Below are 16583 nucleotides of genomic sequence, written 5' to 3' on the forward strand. Positions count from 1 at the left end.
GAGGGATACTTGACTGAGAGGATGCTAACAGGTTCACCGAAGAGTACCTGGGTGGCGAGCTGCAGAGCGGAATTGCAGAGCGGGAAGCACCGAGTCGAAGAGGAATGTGAGTGAGCAGTGCGCGGGTGACCATTTCCTCAATTCGAATTGGAACCGGCAATAATACTCCGCGGCTGCAATTCCAACTCATCCCCGATCTGTCAGGGGATGTCAGGCCCTCCAGCTGCGATCGGATTTTTTGTCAGGGAATGTCAGGATTGCTAGGGGAGGGTGGTGGAGAGGAGGGTTGTAGAGCTAGGGGATGGTGGCGGAGGCCGGAGATTGCCGGTGGCCGGAGCCGGACGATTTTCCGGCCGGTGACGGAAAGCAGGCCATTCTACCGCCTAGGTAGACTACTCCCAGGCCGAGAAACCCAAGGGCCCCGTGGACCCCAAAAAACACAAACCCTTGTTCGACTCCTTCAACGAGAACTCGGTGATTCAGAAGCCCGACGACCCCACAGACCTCGAGGAGGTCTTTCACAAGATGAGAGAGGACAACCTTGTTCAGCAAGCCGTCGAGATGTTCGACGCCCACTCCAAGGACGGGCTAACCCACGAGGCCATGAAGCTCCTTGGATAGATGAAGGCCAAGTCTAGGATGCCAGATGTCGTTGCACAGACTGCCCTCGTGGAAGCCTATGCCAAGGATGGCAAGCCCAAGGACGCGCTCAAGGTCTTCATGATAATGCAGGCCTCGGGGTGCTTGCCCAATTCATATAGCTACTCTGTTCTCATTCAAGGGCTGTGCCAGGGTGGAATTCTTCAGTGATGCAGGAGCATCCAGCTCCGAGGAGACAGAGAATCAATGACTGGTTCGTGCAGAAACAGGACACGACTTCAAGGGTGTTTGGACAGGTCACCAAAAGAAAAATTGGTTGTTGTTTTTAGTTAATCATTGTTCATTTCTTTTTCTTTTATTTAATTACAGAACAAGTTAAGTTACTGGTTGTTAGCTTAGGTAACCAGCAACTGTTTTAGTTAATTTATTGTTTAAAGAAACAGGTAGCAGTTGTAGAATTTAGTTTCTAAACAGTTATATTCAGTGTAGCTAAAAAGAAAGAAAGACCTTTTTTGGGGGGTTCACCTCAGAACGAGTAAATAAGATATAGCAAGACAGTATTCAAGCAGTATAGAGAGACACCCTCTGTAACTGAAGCATTGTTTCCTTTTCTGAATATAAACTACTGTTCATTACTTTTCCGTATTATACCTCTGAGTATTACAAACATTTGTTATTTTGAAAACGAATTAAGATAGAATGAAATTCACATGCTGTAACTAGAAATATTGAAGCGTTACAGGCATCAAGCCGAAACCATAAGTTACATTGTCAGGACTATCACACAGCAAAGAAGCGTAAGGCGGCCAAACAGCACATGCATACAAACAATATGAGGATAAAGTAAAGACACAGACATCGTGTCAAGTCAAGTTGCGGCCAGAACCCGCAGGCAAACGCAAAGAGTCACACGGTCATTTGCAAATCAAACACAGCGACTATTAAAAGAGGTAACAGTTCCAGAACCATTGATTTCATTAATACAACATTTCATAAGTTTTCGTAAACCACAGTTCAATAAATAACAACAGAGTCACATATCAAAACCGGCACCGCCGTAATAGCATAAGTCTAAGACCTTGTTGCATGGAGGTCATACATTGACACAGAGGAACGAAAACCTGAGGATGTAAATGCCAGCAAAGGGGCACGGCTACCCTACAAAACCTAACCAACAGAAACCTACGGCAATTCCATATTGCATAACCTAAAGAAACGCGGGAATAAGAGTAGACCCTACCCGGTCACAAGGGTACCAGAGATTGGAGAAAGTTGAAGACTGTGAATTTGAAACCCTCGCGAGCAGAGCTCCCAACCAACCTGCACAGAACCACCGTATGAGTTAAGGCATTTCCATAACCAGAATAAATGTCAGAAGGAGATAAGTAAAGACAGTGAGATGCGAGAGTAAGAGAATAGTGGACTTACCCAAGGGTCGACGGAGGCTGCCGAGCCATAAACCGATACCACAAGCTGAAAGGCACAAAAATCCTGTAAGCATCGACAACAGGTGACAGAGGATGATAAAACATAGCACGAGAGTTTACCTCGAGGCCTGGACGCGTTCGGAGGAAAGATAACCTTGTGGTTGTGAACACCTGCACAGAACCGGAGCTCAGAAATCGGAAACTAAAAGGATTACTTCGCCAAATTCATGAAAATATAAACCCTTACCACGGGCTTCCGAACCAGACCATTGAAGACAGCAGCTACAGTGAAGGACTCACATCTCGAACAAGGCCACAATCAGTGACAGAGTGAGGGATATGGTGGGTTAGTGCGCCGAGAGCAGTGCCACAACAACGCAGAGCAGGTAACAGTAGGGAGACAGAGTGTAGCTGAGCCGAGAGGCCACAAACAGTGACAGAGTGAGGGTTATGGTGTGTTAGCACACAGAGAGCAGAGCCATAACAACGCGGAGCTGGTAACAGTAGGGAGATAGAGTGTAAATGAGCCGAGAATAACCCTTAAGGGTTTAACAAAGGCGGGAAGCCTTTTCGACGGAGAGAACCGGTGACCAAACCTTTTAACCGGCAGATAGGTTTGTAAATGCGCCTCGGTATTGGGGGCAGATATTTGTCCGCGCCCAAGTGTGACCACGTGGGACTGAGGTGAGTCACGTGGCTGTGACCACGTCACCAGGGCTGGGCCATCATAAGTGGTATCAGAGCCAGGTTCTTGAGTTAGAACCAATGGAACAGGGAGAAGGTGAAGGTGAAGGAAGAGGAAGAGGAAGAGGAAGAGGAAGAGGAAGGGGAAGAGTAGTCCGGAGGGTAGTAGATGATGGACTTCGAGAGGAGATTCGAGTTTTGCGTGAAAGATTGGCAGTGGTTGAAGCTGGGGGAAGAAGAAACCCAGCAGATGACAGTGATGAAGAAGAAGTTGAACCAGAGGAGGAATTAGAGGGGGTGACACCAGAATTTAGATTGTTGAAGTCGGTCTTGCTGTCAAGTCATAAGCCAAAACATGAGTTGTCGACTTATGACGGAAGTCTGTCCGCAGACGTGTTGTTGGATTGGTTAAGTGAAGTCAACAAGTATTTTGAATTTGAGGAAACCAGCGAAGATAAGCAGGTGAAGTTCGCCGCCACCAAGCTGAAAGGACATGCGTCCTTGTGGTGGGACAGCATTCAGGCGGAACGGAGGAGGCTTAACAAACAGCCTATAAAGAAATGGTCTAGAATGGAGGCCAAACTGAAAGAGAAATTCTTACCACAGGATTATCATATTATGCTGTACAGGCAGGTACAGAACTTGAAGCAGAGAGGAATGACTGTGAAAGAATTTACAGAAGAATTCTATAAGTTAAATTTGCGAGCAGGTTATGTGGAGGACACCCCTGAGAAAACAGCCAGATTTGTGAATGGCTTAAGGGGGGAAATCTTAGACGAGATTGGTATCCTTTCACCCCGGACAATGGAGGAAGCCTATCAGTTTGCACTGAAGGCGGAAGAAAAGATTAACCGGAAGCAGAATGCCAGGAGAGGTGGTGGAACTGGCAGGGGAAAGGGTAAAGTATTTGGAAGAGGCCGAGGTGCAGGCCCAAGTGAAGAAAGCAGCAGTTCTAAATCTGCTGGAGCAACAGAAAAAGACAATAGCACAAGAGGAGGACGACCACCCCAGCGAGGACGAGGAAATGGTCGGGGCAGAGGAGCTGTCCAGTGCTATCGCTGCCACAAATGGGGGCACAAGTCTTATGAATGTCCTGAAGCTGAACCAGCAGGCGGAAGAGGGACTTATGTTGTTCAGACTGAGGATGCTGAGGCAACACCTCAGGAAGCAGAAAATGCACCAGAGACAGGTGAAGCTTTGGTGTTGAACAAAGTGCTGTTGAAACCAGCAAAGGAGGTTGCAGAACCGGATCAGCGTAAAGCTTTGTTCCGCACTGTTTGCAAGTCGCGGGGCAAGTGCTGTAAATTGATTATTGATAGTGGGAGTACGGACAATCTTGTGGCGGTGGAGATGGTGGAAAAGTTGGGACTGAAGAAATTAAAGCATCCTACACCCTACAAAGTGTCATGGCTGCAAAAGGACATCAGCTGTTAGTTGACGAACAATGTGAAGTAGAATTTCAAATTGGCAAGTACAAGGATAAGATCCTTTGTGATGTCATGCCAATGGATGTCTGTCACTTACTGTTGGGACGACCTTGGCAGTTCGATAGAGGTGCAGTTCATGACGGGAAAAAGAATTGCTACAAGTTTGTTAAAGATGGGATAAAGCACACGCTTGTACCCATCAAGGAGGAAAATACAGCAGAAACCAGTGGAGTGAAGGCACTGCTGTTGGGAGGAAAGGAGTTCGTGAAACAGATTGAGGACAGCGAAATCAACTTTGCTGTCATAAGGAGACCAAAGGCAGTAGTGTTACACACACAGCTGTCAGATTTGCCAGAGGAAGTTCAGCAGTTACTGCAAGAATTTGGGGACATAGTGGTGGATGATCTTCCAAATGAATTACCACCAAGGAGGGGTATTAGTCATTGTATCGACTTTATACCAGGTGCAAGCTTACCAAATAAGGCTGCTTACCGTATGAGTCCCAAGGATCATGAGGAAATTAGGAAGCAAGTCCAGGAGTTACTTGATAAAGGGTTGATTCGAGAGAGTATGAGCCCTTGTGCAGTACCGACTGTTTTGGCTCCAAAGAAGGGAGGAGAATGGCGAATGTGCACAGACTCCAGAGCCATAAACAAAATTACTGTGAGGTACAGGTTTCCCTTACCGAGGATGGACGATATGATGGATTGTTTGAGTGGGGCAGCCTATTTCTCAAAAATTGATCTGAAGAGTGGGTATCATCAGATTCGAATACGAGAAGGCGATGAGTGGAAGACAGCTTTCAAGACAAATGAAGGCTTATATGAGTGGCTGGTGATGCCATTCGGATTGAGTAACGCTCCCAGCACATTCATGCGTTTGATGAATGAGGTATTGAAAGAATTTAATGGGAAATTCGTGATAGTTTACCTGGATGATATTTTGATTTTTAGCAGGACTAAAGAGGATCATTTCAGGCATTTACAGAGTGTGTTGAGGAAGCTGCAGCAAAACAAGTTGCTGATTAATCTGAAAAAGTGTACTTTTTTTCAGCGAGAGCTAGTGTATTTGGGGTTTGTTATTGCAGAGAATGAGCTAAAAATGGATCCGGAAAAGGTGGCAGCCATAGTTAGCTGGCCGTCACCAAGGAGTTTATTTGAAGTCCGGAGTTTCCATGGACTAGCCAGTTTTTATAGGAAATTTATCAGAAATTTCAGCGAGATTTGCGCACCTATGTTGGACACGATCAAGAAGGCAAATCAGCCTTTTCACTGGACTGAAGCGGTAGAAAGTAGTTTTCAAACTTTGAAGAAGAAGATTACTGAAAGACCAATATTGAGACTGCCAGATTTCAACAAACTTTTTCAAGTTCGTTGTGACGCCAGTGGGACAGCCATTGGAGCAGTCCTCAGTCAAGAGGACAGACCGGTCGCTTTCTTCAGTGAAAAACTAAATGAGAGCAGGCAGAAGTACTCAACCTACGACAAAGAATTTTATGCAATCATACAAGCGTTGAAGCATTGGTGGCATTATCTATTGGGAGATGAGTTTGTTTTGTTTACAGATAATTCTGCCTTGCAGTATAGTATGCAACAGCATAAACTAAACCACAAACATGCAGCTTGGGTGGAGTATCTGCAAAATTTTACATTCGTGTTGAAGCACATTAGTGGCCAAGCAAATAAGGTGGCAGATGCACTGAGCAGAAGAACCTTGCTTCTGCAGGAAAGTACAATGCAAGTTCTGGGTTTTGAACATTTGAAGGAGCTGTATCAAACTGATACCGAATTTGGGGAGGCATATGAAGCCTGTCAAAACCCTTTGATAAGGAATGATAGCATGTGGCTAGATTATAACTTGCAGGAAGGGCTGCTGTTTAAAGGAGGACAACTGTGCATACCCAACTGTTCCATGCGGGAAAATATAATACAGGAGAAGCACAGTGGAGGACTGGCTGGACACTTTGGTATCGACAAGACGGTTGCTCAAGTACAACACTTTTATTTTTGGCCGAAATTGCAGCGAGATGTGCAGAGGTACGTGAGCAGATGCAGAGTTTGTCAACTAGCAAAGGGTCATAGTCAAAACACTGGTCTATACTCACCATTACCGATTCTGAGTCGACCATGGGATTCAGTGAGCATGGACTTCGTTTTGGGTCTACCAAAGACACAGCGGGGCTTCGATTCAGTCATGGTTGTAGTTGACCGATTCTCAAAAATGGCACATTTTGTACCTTGCAGGAAAACCAGCGACGCTACCTACATTGCACACCTATTCTTTACTGAAGTCGTTCGGTTACATGGACTCCCGAAATCCATCGTCTCTGATCGGGATGTAAAGTTCACAGGTAACTTTTGGAGAACTCTGTGGAAAAAGTTAAATACACAATTGCAGTTCAGCTCTGCTTATCATCCGCAGACTTATGGTCAGACGGAAGTCGTAAACAGAAGCCTAGGGAACTTACTTCGCAGTTTGACAGGAGGAAATTCCCGGACGTGGGACCGTGTACTTGCTCAAGCAGAGTTCGCGTACAACGATTCACCTAACCGCAGCACCGGTTACAGTCCGTTCCAGATTTTGTACGGTATGCATCCGCGAGGAGTGCATGAGTTACGGGATTTGGGGAAACTTGAGAAGCGGAGTGCTGATGGGGAAGAGTTCGCTCAAGCAATGAGCAATTTACACGAACAGGTCAAGCTGAAATTACAGGACAGCAGTCTGAAATACAAGCAGCGAGCTGACACAAAGCGTCGGGAAGTTCAGTTTAACGTTGGGGATGAAGTCCTTGCGTATTTACGTAAGGAGAGGTTTCCGAAGCGGGAGTATAACAAGCTAAAATTTAAGAAGATCGGCCCTTGCAAAATCATCCGCAAATTTTCTGCGAACGCTTACGAAATACAGTTGCCGCCCGAAATTGGAATTTCTCCCATTTTCAACGTGGCAGATCTGTTTCCCTATGTAGCCAATTCAGAAGACGATACAGCAACTACAGCACCACAGAAAGACAGCTATGAGGAAGGTTCTTGGACAAGACAACTACCAAAGGCACCACCCCTTGAGATCGAAGGAATACTGGACACACAGGTAGCTAGACGCACACGCAGGAAGGAGTATCTGCGATATTTGGTCAAGTGGCGGAACCGTCCAATAGAGGACAGTTCTTGGCTCGACGCAGCGCAGATAACTAAAGCAGGCTACTCTGTTGACGAGCTCATGGAACGGAGCCATGACTTTTTGCCACCCCGGGAGCCTGATGCAGGAGCATCCAGCTCCGAGGAGACAGAGAATCAATGACTGGTTCGTGCAGAAACAGGACACGACTTCAAGGGTGTTTGGACAGGTCACCAAAAGAAAAATTGGTTGTTGTTTTTAGTTAATCATTGTTCATTTCTTTTTCTTTTATTTAATTACAGAACAAGTTAAGTTACTGGTTGTTAGCTTAGGTAACCAGCAACTGTTTTAGTTAATTTATTGTTTAAAGAAACAGGTAGCAGTTGTAGAATTTAGTTTCTAAATAGTTATATTCAGTGTAGCTAAAAAGAAAGAAAGACCTTTTTTGGGGGGTTCACCTCAGAACGAGTAAAGAAGATATAGCAAGACAGTATTCAAGCAGTATAGAGAGACACCCTCTGTAACTGAAGCATTGTTTCCTTTTCTGAATATAAACTATTGTTCATTACTTTTCCGTATTATACCTCTGAGTATTACAAACATTTGTTATTTTGAAAACGAATTAAGATAGAATGAAATTCACATGCTGTAACTAGAAATATTGAAGCGTTACAGGCATCAAGCCGAAACCATAAGTTACATTGTCAGGACTATCACACAGCAAAGAAGCGTAAGGCGGCCAAACAGCACATGCATACAAACAATACGAGGATAAAGTAAAGACACAGACATCGTGTCAAGTCAAGTTGCGGCCAGAACCCGCAGGCAAACGCAAAGAGTCACACGGTCATTTGCAAATCAAACACAGCGACTATTAAAAGAGGTAACAGTTCCGGAACCATTGATTTCATTAATACAACATTTCATAAGTTTTCGTAAACCACAGTTCAATAAATAACAACAGAGTCACATATCAAAACCGGCACCGCCGTAATAGCATAAGTCTAAGACCTTGTTGCATGGAGGTCATACATTGACACAGAGGAACGAAAACCTGAGGATGTAAATGCCAGCAAAGGGGCACGGCTACCCTACAAAACCTAACCAACAGAAACCTACGGCAATTCCATATTGCATAACCTAAAGAAACGCGGGAATAAGAGTAGACCCTACCCGGTCACAAGGGTACCAGAGATTGGAGAAAGTTGAAGACTGTGAATTTGAAACCCTCGCGAGCAGAGCTCCCAACCAACCTGCACAGAACCACCGTATGAGTTAAGGCATTTCCATAACCAGAATAAATGTCAGAAGGAGATAAGTAAAGACAGTGAGATGCGAGAGTAAGAGAATAGTGGACTTACCCAAGGGTCGACGGAGGCTGCCGAGCCATAAACCGATACCACAAGCTGAAAGGCACAAAAATCCTGTAAGCATCGACAACAGGTGACAGAGGATGATAAAACATAGCACGAGAGTTTACCTCGAGGCCTGGATGCGTTCGGAGGAAAGATAGCCTTGTCGTTGTGAACACCTGCACAGAACCGGAGCTCAGAAATCGGAAACTAAAAGGATTACTTCGCCAAATTCATGAAAATATAAACCCTTACCACGGGCTTCCGAACCAGACCATTGAAGACAGCAGCTACAGTGAAGGACTCGCATCTCGAACAAGGCCACAATCAGTGACAGAGTGAGGGATATGGTGGGTTAGTGCGCCGAGAGCAGTGCCACAACAACGCAGAGCAGGTAACAGTAGGGAGACAGAGTGTAGCTGAGCCGAGAGGCCACAAACAGTGACAGAGTGAGGGTTATGGTGTGTTAGCACACAGAGAGCAGAGCCATAACAACGCGGAGCTGGTAACAGTAGGGAGATAGAGTGTAAATGAGCCGAGAATAACCCTTAAGGGTTTAACAAAGGCGGGAAGCCTTTTCGACGGAGAGAACCGGTGACCAAACCTTTTAACCGGCAGATAGGATTGTAAATGCGCCTCGGTATTGTGGGCAGATATTTGTCCGCGCCCAAGTGTGACCGCGTGGGACTGAGGTGAGTCACGTGGCTGTGACCACGTCACCAGGGCTGGGCCATCATTCAGGAGGCAGTAAAATATATGCTTGAGATGCTGGGCTATGGCTCGAAGACAAATGATGCCACTTATGTCACTTTGGTGGCTTCCTTCTTGAGGGCACAGAAGGCTGATGAGATGCGGCAGCTCCTAGTAAAGCTGAAGGAGAAGGGGTTCGTCGCTGACGACAAGATAGCTCGGCAGCACATGAAGAGCATGGGTCAGTTCAACAGGTTAGTCATGAATATGTTTTTTGGGCAGTATAAGTAAGTGACAGAAAGAATGAAACGCACATATTTCTGAATGATTTTCTGCTCGTAATATTTATGGCACAATGAATTCCCATTGCTCACTTTGCATGCAACTGTGCAGCGAAGAGCATTCTTTTTTATAGAGCAGGGGCAGTGCAAGTAATTCCATTTTTTGAATCCTTTCATAGACTGTTATACTTCCCACCCAATACATGGGTATCCGGAACCCACAGCAACTGACTATTGGTGTTCCGCAGGACGAAGCAGACTGTTATACTTCCCACCCAATACATGGGTATCCGGAACCTGCAGCAGCTGTTGGTGTTTCGGCTTGGCGCAGGCTAGTTGCGAAGGTAAGCCAAGCTACACATTTTTATTTTCTAAAACACAATATGAGGGGTGATCGCTCGCTGCAGATTTTCTAAATTTTCATGCTTCCCTCCCTCTCATATTTCATTTCAAATTTTGAAATTTCCCGGTTGACTATCTGAGTTTGAAATATATTTCCCACCAATTACATTTACTGCGTTAACTACGTACGTGAGAACAGTTAAAGTCAAATTGGTGTGGCCTAATGACGTTGGAAAGATGGAGCTATAAAAAAAATCAATGATCCATGAAGTAGCATGCATGGACATGGACATGGTATGGACGTTAATAATCGATATCTGCATTAATTACACTAACTCGTGGAGCCTCGGGAGCTGGATTGATAAATCCGCCGGAAAATGTATGGACATGTGTAATTATACATCCTATGGTAGGGCATGGTGTGATGCACTAAGCCACTAATGATTGCCTTAGTGACTTGTTTTTAAGAATTGCCTATATTAGTTGGAGTAGTATATTAGTTGGAGTAGTCTAAAGAGTTGGAGGAATTGTCTTGACAATCAGAAATGGCTGGAATCCGAGCGAATTTTTTAAAAAAATCTTATAGAGGCAGTGTTTGAATCGTGTTTTTGATGGTATTGAATCCGTGTTTGAATCGTGTTTGTGATGGTAGAAATGGATTCAGCATCATCAAAAACATCTAGGACACCTAAAATTTTGAAGTCTAACAACTCTAACTTGGATTTACAAAAATCTTTGCTGGAATTTCTCTAAATATAACTGGAATTTCCATAACTTTCCGGGCAACTCCTCGGCTGATTACACTAGGCAATATTAGTTTCTTATAATTCAAGGATATAATATATTTAATTCACCCTTTAGCTGACAAACGGTATTTCCGGTGGCAAGCCTTATTCACAAATACATAACCATGGTATGCCCATGTCGTTTGCTGAGATGTGATGCGCTGACAAGACCAGCCTACTTAGGGTAGGTGTGCATGCCATTAAACATTATGCATGCATGAACATGTTCTATGTAGATTTCGTTTAGGATTTGGCCATGGCTCAGTTGTCAAGTCACCCCATAATTCGTGCTTATTAGCTTCCAAATTTGAATTAGATAATGGCGCTCAATCAAATTCGAATTTTGATTTTTTAAATCCATCCTTCCCTATTTATTTTGAATTTCTATACCCGTCCCTGCCCTATTTTATTTTATTAGAAATTTGATGAGCAAATACTAGGTGCTGCTCGAGCTTGTTTATCATTCTCGCCCTCTCTCTTCACTATCTAGGTTTGGGTGGGCATTCACCATTACGACTAAGCAATGACTTGTTTCTAAACAAGGCACCTTGGGCCAATGGAGTTATGCAGAGACGTGGCTGAGGCGGGAGGTTGGCTGCCCAGAGCCTTCCGGGAAGTAGCAATGTGATAAACATTTGGAGGTGTGGCCATGAAGGCTCTCTTAGTTTCTGGGTAGAGAGAAAATTTGGTATTAAGCATTAGGATTCCAATACTGTAGATTTATGTTCTTTAAACTGCAGAGTTGTTCCTACAATGACCTCTCAGAGGAGGTCTGCACATGATCAACAGGGTTAAAATGATGTTGTATTCTCGTTTATGGCAATGTTTTTTTTAATGTGTAGTCGGTTGGCCTCATTATCTTACCGTTCCAGAACAAAATTTCAAATGCTATGCCATTTCATTATCCTCTATTGTCTTACTTGCATATAGTACCATATATAATTACAGTTTCAGCCTTGGATTTCTTTTCCGTCAGTGGGATTATTATATTTAACAGGCAACGCATTCCAAAAGAAATTAAATGAAATTCAAGAAGCTAGAAACTGATGCTTTTGATGTCGATGTATAGTTTTTTAAATTTGTTTAAACATTAAAATTAAAATTTAACGATAATCAATGAATTAGGCTCGTTAGATTGACTTGTAATTTCACTAAAAATTTAATGGAAATGTATATTTATTTGAATGTATATTTTTTTAATTGGGTGATAATGTTGGGTAAGATTGTAAATTTTTTAAATGTGTTATTTTTGTTGTTTGAAAATGTATAAATAAATTTTGGTTATGGAAAATAAAATTGTACATTCATATTTTACAAATTGTAGAATTCAAATTTGCATTTGCAATAAATTTTTATTAAAATTTGGATAGATATAAAAATAAAAATAAAAATGTGCATAGTTAAACTACATTTATTTCATAAAATATAAATGAAATATACTAAATAATATATAAAAAATAAAAAAGTCAATATTGGAAGTAATGCTTCCAAGACTTCCAAGTTGTTATAGATTATCATCATCAGTCCCTAGGCATCAATCTAGAAGTAATTATTTCCCTATGTGTATGAGTTGTCTATGAACCATAGATCCACCTTCTTAAGATCTTATCATCTAGAAGTTGGTGATCAACAACTATATATGTAATATGTTATGTGTTCAATAATATATTGTGTGATTTGTGTTGTGTGAAATTCTTTGTGCTCTCTCAATTTTTCTAACATGGTATCAGAGCCTATTTTGGGTTGATTCTTTCAAAAGAGGGCCAGGAAGATGTGAGAGTCATAATAGTTGATTTTTTGTAAATAAATAGAATAAGGTAGAAGATTTGATTGCCTTTATTTTTATTTTTAGTAGAATAAATTATTCTTTTGTGAGGGTTTGTCAATCTATCTGCCTTTGTAAAAGACTTCTTGTGGGATCTGTCTGTCTTTGTGAGGACTTTTTTTCTGCCTGCTCAAACTGCAATTCAAGTTCAAGGAGCACTGTTTTGGAAAAAACAACAGTCATTTCTCCATAGCTACAAGTTTAATACCAAGAGGATTCAGGCCTCGTTGCTAAAGCTCAAGGTGGCTATATGAACGATTGTGACCCGCAAATACTGTCATGATTCTTTAGCCTCGAGCTTGAAGAAGAAGAATCCAGTGGTTTGGTGTGTGTTTACTGTGTGAAATTCGCATGGGTGTCCAGCAAAGCTTGACGACTTGCGTACAATTTTATGAGGATTTTCGGCACCAACCAACATCCAGCGTCTAAGAGTTGAAATGGTTCTGCAGACCAGAGTACTGTCATGATTTGGGCAAATAAACATCTACGTATGTGTGAGGAGCCCGCACGTGTACCTACAGATGATCCCTACAAACGATCTATCCGGTCGTGTCCCTATAGACAATCTATCCTATCGAGCAATCCTGTAAGGCCTTCGCAACTCGGGCAGGCGAGCGACGGGCGCGCGGCACGGCGGGCACACACGGGTGCGACGAGCGGGCGGACGTGCGACGGGCGGGCGCTCCTTGGTGCGACGAGCGGGCGGGCATACGACGAACCTCCGAACTTGTGCGACAAAGTGCGACGAACTTATGCGACATAAGTGCGACGATAAAGGGAACACTTAAAATAAACTAAGTGTTGAACCCCCTTTTATATGCGATGGCAAATGGAGTTGGGCCGACTTGTGAAGAGCACACATATGGGCGTAGAGTGATAACTTATGGGGTCGGCCTTAAGGTTGGACACCCCTCCCAAAACTCACGCAGAATGTGTATAAGTAAGTGAGCCTAAAGCTCATTTGGAGCATCATCGCTCAAGCACTTCGCATATCTCTTCTACGCTTGGAGCAGGGGTAAAAGGGCGCAGTTAAGTGTGCATAACTCATGCGCTCAAGGAGGAAGTGCGCAGATTTACCGGAGCCGGTCGTAGGTTGACAGAGTGCGGTTTTGAGGTGGTTGTGTGCAGAACTTAGAGGTGGAGTTCTTGGTGTCTCGGGTGAGCACCCTCCTACCGTATGAGGTTGGCACATGTATTGTAAAGGCTGTCTATGCCTTGGTTGTAAATTATTCTAAGTATAGACTCGGAGTTTTGCCAAGTGTACTTGATGATGTACTATCGAAGAACTGTTATAATATATTATTGTTGGGCAGACTGTTCGGGAGTTGCCCCTCCCTTTATACTTGTTGGAATTTTTGATGTTCTTGGTTAATTGCATATGGATAATGAATGAGTATGGGCTTCATTAAGTATAAAGGATAAATGCATTTTACTTGGTTGCGAAACACAAACTAAGTAAGGACAATTGAATTAGGCGTAGTCCATGTGCACGAGTATTGGTGAAAAGAAAGTGTTCGGTGGTGCCGCACCTCGCCGGCACGGTTGAAAGACCACCGTAGGCTTGGGGGCGTGACAGTTGGTATCAGAGCAACTGATCCGGATATTGAGCTGCTACACAACTTCACCGAAGTGAAGTTGGTATCAGAGCAGGTTTGAAGACTTGGAGAAGTCTTGCAGGAAGCTGGGTGAAGCAAGTGTGGGTACACTTGGGAACTTGACAGTTGATATTTGAGCAAGGTTGCTCGTGACAGTGGAAGCAGGTACTTCCAGGTGAAGGAAGCCGTTTCAGACGAAGTGAACAAGGGCTGGTTCATGGTTGCAGAGAACTTGGTGAAGCTGGTAAAGGTTGGAACTGGGTATCGTAGAGTTGGGCAGGCCGTACTACGTGCTGGTCATACGATTTGGACACTTGTCAGGTAGACAAGTGGAACTGCGTGTGGGCAGGTATACACGGTTTGGGCATCTGTGGACCAAACGAAGTACGAACCGGGGAAGACGAAGTACAAGGCATGGCAAGTTTGGGAGAAGGTGAAGGGAAGCTCTTTCTTACCTTATACAGGTTGAAAAGGTTGAAGGAAGAGAATCCCCGGATCCGAGATAAGCTTGAAGTCTTGGAAAAGAATGTTGAAGGAGAGCTTCTTCAACTTGGTTGGACAATAGAGCAAGGTGAAGTTGTAGATTGTGCAAACAAGGAAGAGGAAGCTATGATAGTTGAAGATTTTGCAGACATGATCATGATGGAGGACGAGCTTGAGATTGATCAAGTTGGACCAGGATCGTGCAGTTTGCAGACATGTATGGATGAGGGTACTCTCATGGAGGAGCCTCATGATGATGAAGTAAGTATTGATACTTGTGTTTCATTTGGGCATTTGGGAGATGGATCATATGCAGAGAAGGGCAAAACCAGTTTGCCAAGGCAAGAGGACATCTTACCATGGATGACTATGATGGAACCTTGTATGGAGAAGCAAGGATTGTTGATTGTTGCAAGACTTGTTGGGGCTGCTTGCGACCTTATGGTAGAAGGTACAAAGGCCCTTGACAAGGGTGGAACTTGATGATCATTGTGGATGATTGGGTCATGCTTTAGCCACTTTGGCTAAGTGCCCGGCATGACTCATGGACAGGTTGAGGAGGGCACACATTTGATGATGCTTGGGTGGACTTCTCATGGCTGAGACCAAGAGATAGTCTTGATGGACACCTTGGTGGAGGAGCTATGATGGAAGGGACTCGTGATGACATGATGATGATATGGTTAGGTGACCGAGTTCACTAGACTGAAGATAGCAGCTTGGATGAGGATGACCGATTGTTGTGGTAGGTCTACTTGGTTGAACTACATGGACAACATAGTCATGGATATCAGGTGGAGGCATGGAGCATGGCAATCTTATGCAGGGACATTATGTGGGAGCACTTGTAGAGGTGTCACTTATGAGCATCCAAGGAGGAGTGCCAAGGCAGGAATGTTGTGCAGATGGATTTGCTAGTGGGACATGGAGACTTATTACTTATGAGCCTATGGAGAGATTGTACACTCTTGTGCAACAAGACCATGGACTTGGATGGAGTTGTGAGCAGACTATGGAGCATTCCTACTACATGGAGAGCTGAGGCATCTTGCAGAGACCTTTGGGTCGAGACTTGTATGCTTGCTATAGTGTTGATTGGGGATGACTTGTGGAGCTCATGATGACATGAGGTTGTTGTGACTTTTAGGGACTTCATACATGGTGGACTTAGAGGATTTGATGCATTGAGGAACTGAGGTCAGGTGACTTTGATGCAGTATGGGATGCATACTTTCAAAGTACATGTATGGGCATGGATTGGAAGAGTGACTTGATGTGGAGGATCGATATGAGACACTTTGGAGTGATGGAGTTACGATGATGATGATACCTTGGTGGCAACACTTGGGGCATGAGTTGAGCCGAGACTCATCTACCTTTTTACATGAGAGCTGATTGATCTATGATCATGGGCAGCACATGGATAGATGAGACAAGTAGATACTTGTTTCTATGGCAGACTTTAGGGGTGACACATTGCAGATATGATGGAGGTAGCTTCATGGACTTGGATGTGGCATACCGAGAGTTGGAGTTTGATGGGATGGTCTCTTCATATGGTGGAGGCACACATATAGATGATGTTGGAGTAGATGTGGCTAACTTTTTGTAGCACATTGACACCAAACATCATGGATGACATGTTGCAGTTGAGGTGAGGACTACTTCATGGACCTGAGCATGGTTTACCTATATGGATGGATTCTTGATCGAGTTCAGGATGTGACAGGATGCTTTGAGGAACGACTGATGGTGGCATGAGGATGTGCATTCTCATGGTTTGGGCATGACGTTTGGATTAGCTACCCAACTAGTTCAGACATGGGGGTTAACAGTGTGCAGAGATATGTTAGCATTGCATTGGAGTATCATGGCAGCAGTTCACATGAGGGCGACACATGATGATTGATCATCATGGATTGAGATGACTTCTGATATATTGAGATGAGATGTTGACACATGGTTGAGGTGTGTTAGC

General features: G+C 44.0%; 1 pseudogene; it reads left to right on the forward strand.

The window, feature by feature from the left end:
* The window catches only part of LOC149150045 (uncharacterized), a 28234-nt pseudogene extending 18649 nt beyond the window's left edge, over positions 1-9585 (forward strand).
* Positions 9586-16583: the final 6998 nt, after the last annotated feature.

The sequence above is a fragment of the Pinus tabuliformis genome, chromosome 9, assembly GCF_031772625.1.
Source record: "Pinus tabuliformis cultivar Carrire ecotype Pingquan chromosome 9, CPIR1, whole genome shotgun sequence".
In the NCBI taxonomy this organism is placed as follows: domain Eukaryota; kingdom Viridiplantae; phylum Streptophyta; class Pinopsida; order Pinales; family Pinaceae; genus Pinus; species Pinus tabuliformis.